Genomic DNA, 6,435 nt, shown 5'->3' on the forward strand with positions numbered 1-6,435 from the left:
GGCGCAGAGAGAGAGAGAGAGAGAGAGAGAGAGAGAGAGAGAGAGATGTTCACCCTTCTGCCTCCTGAAATGTGAATTTACTTTGGTGGAGAGAGAGAGAGAGAGAGAGGAGAGAGAGAGAGAGAGAGAGAGAGAGAGAGAGAGAGAGAGAGAGAGAGAGAGAGAGAGAGATGTTGACCCTTCCGCCTCCTGAAATGTGAATTTACTTTGGTGGAGAGAGAGAGAGAGAGAGAGAGAGAGAGAGAGAGAGAGAGAGGGGGAGAGGGAGAGAGAGAGAGATAGAGAGAGAGAGGCGCTAAAAATGAATGGTTACAATAAAATATGAATTAATGGAAATAAGTTGAAACTAATAAAAAGTATTGTTAAAACAACAACAAATGCAGCCGTTTCTAGTCCATTGTAGGACAAAGGCCTCAGACATGTTCTTATTCAGGCCCGGGGTTTGGCTAGTTTTTATCCTACGCTGGCTAACGGTGATTGGTGATGGTGGGATTTTAGTCTGGTTGTTCATAGCAAACCAACCTAGTATGGGGGGCCCCGAGTAGCACAAAAACAAAAGTACCCCGATACATATAATCTATTATTATTATTATTAGCTAAGCTACAACCCTATTTGGAAAATCTGGATGCTATAAACCCAAGGGCTCCAACACGGAAAAATAGAACAGTGAGGAAAGGAAATAAGGAAATAAGTAAACTAAAAGAGAAGTAATGAACAATTAAGATAAAATATTTTAAGAACAGTAACAACGTTAAAACAAATCTTTCATATATAAATTATAAAAACTTCAAATTAACAAGAGGAGAAATAAGATAGAATGGTGTGCCCAAGTGTACCCTCAAGCAAGAGAACTCTACCTCAAGACACTGAATGACCATGGTACATAGGCTATGGCACTACCCAAGACTAGAGAACAATGGTTTGATTTTGGAGTGCCCTTCTAGAAGAGCTGCTTACCATAGCTAAAGAGTCTCTTCTACCCTTACCAAGAGGAAAGTAACCACTGAACAATTTGTGCAGTAGTTAACCCCTTGGGTGAAGAAGAATTGTTTGGTAATCTCGGTGTTGTCAGGTGTATGAGGACAGAGGAGAATGTGGAAAGAAAAATTAAATTATTAAGAAAATTAATCTGAACAGTACACGAAGGTAAATTTGAGAATCCTCGTTACAATCACTATTGGCAATCTGAAGAGGACAATAAAGTTAAAAGTAGGGCTGAGTGGCTTACAGGGGTGTGTAAAGTATTTATAAAGGAGAGAAAGGTTTGAAAATGAAGGATGACACTCAGGATTCAATTTTATAAGAGAAAATGTGAATTAGGATAAATAAAACAGCTCATTTTAGGGTTTGTGGTTGGCTATTAGAAACCCCACTGCTGTCTGGCCATCTGCTAAACTGAGGTTCGATTCTCGCTCAAGCTCGATAATTTCTTGTTGTGTTGACACTTTGCTAGCCGTGTAGACACCGGGATTCTGTATGTAATCGACAGATAGGTTTGCTTAAAAGCAAATGGGTTACAGACCAATACACACACAAACAAAGCCACTCCAAAACCTTCTAAAGACATGACAGAGACACCTCACACGTCTCGAACTGTCGACCTAACCGCGCCAGGACTCCTCGTTGCTGGGAGGAAGGACGCTGGGGACTGCAACAACACATGAACATACACTACCAGGGTCTAAAGCGATGTCAGGCAGGGCAGCCTATTGGGACTACGGTCTATCTCAAAGCCATAGCAAGTCCTTCAAAACGAAGGCAACCGTGCTTACCAAATACAAAAATAGGAAAAAAGCACATTAATAGAAGAAAAAGAGTCTGTAACCTCACCATCATTATGACCTAAGGATGGGGGCTCAAGAGGAAGGATTATGCGAAAGAGTTGGCAAGACATGGAGGATTATGGGACAATAGAAGGGCCTCAGTAGTCAGGAAGTGTGAGAGCGATATTTAGAGTTGTGAGATGCCTATAGTGTAGGTAATGTTGTTTGTATTTTTATGTTTTAAAGGCTGCTCATGAATGGCAGAGGCAAGAGACAGTGACATTGTCCTAGCAAGCAAAACAATCCCCTAGACTAGACTGATCATATATACATATGATCAGCTAGTAATAATAATAATGATAATAAAAATAATTATTATTATTATTATTATTATGTCTCATTCATTGAGCAAAAACCAATCAGCCTTTAAATGGCTGGAAAAAAAATTCTTTAAACATATGTTCATCAAATATCTAGTCATGTAGAGTATAAAGTACATACTGTACATTTAAAATCTGGCGACACATATCGGATGTTACTTTGAAATACATGCATGAGTAAACTTCCTGTGTGATGCGGGGTAATATATCTGGGTTAGTGTAAAATAAACTCTAAGGGATGTTAGTGTAATATTTCAGCATTGTATAACATTTAAGGAAGGAGTTTAATGGTTTAAAGGCTACTCATGAAGGGATGAGGCAAGGGACAATGACATTGCCCTATTAAGCAGGACAATGCCTTAGACTTAGAGGCTAACCATTATACATATGATCTCCCTAGCTCCCTCCTCACCCAAGCTAGGACCAAGGAGGGCCAGGCAATGGCTGCTGATGACTCAACGGATAAACCTATACGCTCCCCCGAACACCCCATCCTTAGCTCACAAGGATGGTGAGACTGCAGCGACCAAAGGGACTAACAAGTTTGAGTAAGACTCGAACCCGTCTGGCAATTACCAGTGAGAGACTTTACCATGTAGGCCATCACAACCCTAAACCCCCAACCATTTGGTCTTGTGTACCCCTTTAAAGGTTTAAAAGCTGCTCATGAATGGCAGAGGAAAGGGACAGTACTATTAGCCTAGCAAGCAGGACAATGCCCTAAAGCTGACTATATATACATATGGTCAATGCCAAAGCCCCCTCTCCACCCAAGCTAGGACCAAGGAGGGCCAGGCAATGGCTGCAGATGACTCAGCAGATAAACCTATAGGCTTAACAAAACCCTCCATCCTTAGCTCACAAGGATCATGAGGTTGCAGCGATCAGAGGAACTAATGAGTCAGACGGGGACTCGAACCCCAGTCTGGGGATCACTGGTCAGAGACGTTACCACGTAGGCCACCACAACCCTAAACCAACAACCATTTTGGTCTTCTGTACACCTTGAGGATTTTTATACTTTCATATGAACCATTAAAAAAATGGATATTGATATATAATTTTCTTATTCAATCTCAATGCAGATTACCTCGTGTATTGAGAAGTATTGGGTATTCTCTCAAATTCAATGTACCCCCCTGAGGAGTAAAAATATCTCACTGGGGGTACATATACCCCAGGTTGAAAAAAAAACCCTTATTTCAGATTTATAATGAAATTCATTTTGTTCATGTAGTATTTGGTGTTATGCAGTTAAATCTTTTATGTCAAGATAAAACTTCAAAAGTTCAAACTTGCTGCAACTGTTTATATGTTGAATAGGCTGACCTAATTCTTTCTATAGTTTATATATGAAATATCTGTTTTGATGTGATTTTTTTTTTAAATATTTTATTTTAATTGTTCATTATTTCTGATATCGTTTCTTTATTTTCTTTCATCACCATGACTGATCCTAAGAAGAATATTTGCCTATTTTAGCACGTCTCAAGAAGATTAAAGCTAGTGAATCTAAGAGGCATGTTATTACAATGGCAAGATAAATTGATCCTGATAAAGATATGAAAATGGTGAAAAAGGTTGTTTAAAGGTTTAAAAGCCGCTCTTGAATGGCAGAGGCAAGGGACAGTGACATTGCCCTAGCAAGCAGGACAATGCCCAAGAGACTGGCCATATATCATACGATCAGCACCCAAACCCCCTCTCCATCCAAGCTAGGACCAGGGAGGGCCAGGCAATGGCTGCTGATGACTCAGCAGATAGACCTGTAGGCTCCCCAAAAACCCCCCATCCTTAGCTCACAAGGATGGTAAGGTTGCAGACACTAAAGGAACTAACGAGTCTGAGTAGGACTCCAACCCCCGTCTGGTGATAACCAGGCACAGACGTTACCAATCAGGCCACAACAACCCTACCAATACAGTATCCATGATGAAGAGCACATTGGCCAAAATGTGCCTGAAAAGGCTCCAACATCAAAAACTTCTACAATTTATGTGGAGGCATAATTTTTGATGAAATTGAATGCTAATTACCCCTTTGAGTAGAACAACAGAAGAATGAACTAAGTCTTTGTTTGAAGACTTTCGTAACGAAAATACAAATGAAAAGGACACTCCATTTGCAGAGTCAGGGATGCTTTAATAAGTTCAAGAATCACATTATCTTACACAATGTTAAAATTCAAGGAGAAGCTGCCACTGCCGAAGAATCTCCCAAATTCACGATAAAAGTCATCAATGAAAAACAGTCTCTGCGAGAACTTATCCTTAATGTCGATGAGACAGGATTATTTTGGAAGAGAATGGCCGATCATTCATTCATTTCTAAAGAACCGAAAACTATGACAGATTGCAAGGCAAGCCGAATATAGATTAACATTAATGTTATGGGGGTAATGTTAATGACGATTTCAAGCTAAGCTATTTGTTAGTTCTACCATGCCCCTAATCCCCGGGCCTTCAAGAACATCTCAAAGTCCTCACTTAACTGCGATTTAGATGACTAATCCAAAGGGATGGGTCAACATGGTCATTTTATTCCAGCAGTAAAGGAGTACAGTATTGCAGGGTATAGAAACTTCCTTTAAAGGTTATGTTGATCGTTGATAATGAACCAGGATATTATTATTATTATTATTACTAGATAAGCTACAACCCTAGTTGGAAAAGCAAGATGCTATAAGCCTAAGGGCTCTAACAGGGAAAAATAGCCAAGTGAAGAAAAGAAATAAGGAAATAAACGATATAAGTAATGAAAATTAAAATAAAATACTTTAAAAACATTAACATTATAACACATTTCATTTATAAACTATAAAAGGACTTATGCAAGCCTGTTCAACTTAAAAACATTTGCTGTGAGTTTGAACATTTGAAGTTCTACTAATTCAACTAATCCCATGCATGAAGAAGGGATACGATATTTATCAAGCAGTATTAAAAAAAAGTTCTTCTAGGACTGAAGCAACTCAAACAGCAATGAATGGTGTATGGAAAAGAAAACTGTGCCCTTAATTCATTCATAATTTTAAAATCTTAGAACCAGCTATGGACATATCATGGACTGTGGTATCAATTAGTGACGAACTTAAGATGAAGTTGGCAGAAGATTTTGATCAATTCATAGCTTATAAGCAACCACTGGCAAATGAAGAATTGTAGTTTGAGGAGCAACAGAAAACTGAAGAAAGCTTCCCTGATCCAGAACCAAGAAATTTGATGCTCAAAGAAATGCAGCAGGAATGACTCGTACTGGTACACAATTTTCCCTTTCTTAAAAGTTAGAGAGGATTCTTCCCAGAAGGAATGGGAAGAAGGGCAAGACCCTTCATTCCTATCAGCAATGCATGCGCTTGTTCTTGTGGGAAGCGAGCTTAGTTACCCTGTGTGTGTGCACTTTTACTGCATACTGATACGTCTTTTTGGGAAGGTACCTTCCTATGTGTATCTCTCTCCTCGTGAGAATTATCAAGTTTCTAAGCTTACTAGAAGGTAAATGTGCAGTCGGCTACAGTTCTTGGGAAAACTGCAAGACCTTTTTTCTTTATTATTATCCCTCACAAACAACAAACAGCTAAAATAAAAGAGAGAGAGAAAAAAAGGGGAATAAAACAGCCAGTTGAAGTTGCCAATATGTTCATATAGAAGCAAATAAAATGTTACGGAAGTAAAATCCTGTTATTATGTCAATGTTGGTCAATTACATCGTTAAATAATCTCAAAACTTTTTTGGAAATGGAAATAACATAGAAGTCTAAAATTTTATTGATAAACAGCGTAATTTAGCAACTTCAGGCATTCTAAATAATGGTCATAAATATACTGCTAAACAGAGAATATTCTTTTTAAGATACTTCCAAGTTGATTTTAGAACTAACTCATTTTTATATCAAACAATACCATTAGTACCTTTAAAACTTAAGATAAACAAATTTTTATGTTAAAATTGTAATACTGTAATTAAAATTTTTAAAAATTGTTTTATAGGAATCATTTTAGAGTAAACTACAAATATCATTAATTTTTTACCCTTTTACCCCCAGGCTATTTGGAACTTTCCAACCCTTAACCCCAAGGCATTTTTTTATCAAGCTTATTTTGCAATATATATTTTTCAAATTGCTCTAACAGCCTTAATTTTCATCATAGAGGTCAGGATGGTCTCATTCTTTTGGAAAATGCCCAAAGTTTCTCGAAAAGTTATAAAAAAAATATGCAAAAAAAATGTAAATAGCAGTTTTTTGCAAGGACGAACCAGTACGTCCATGGGGGTGAAGAGATGAGTTTTG

At 38.0% G+C, this 6,435-nt stretch overlaps 1 protein-coding gene across 1 annotated transcript in view; it reads right to left on the reverse strand.

Annotated features, from left to right (window-relative positions):
* Positions 1-6,435, reverse strand: part of LOC137615159 (transient receptor potential channel pyrexia-like) — a 495,727-nt gene that overhangs the window by 299,123 nt on the left and 190,169 nt on the right.

Source organism: Palaemon carinicauda, chromosome 21, assembly GCF_036898095.1.
Source record: "Palaemon carinicauda isolate YSFRI2023 chromosome 21, ASM3689809v2, whole genome shotgun sequence".
Lineage (NCBI taxonomy): Eukaryota > Metazoa > Arthropoda > Malacostraca > Decapoda > Palaemonidae > Palaemon > Palaemon carinicauda.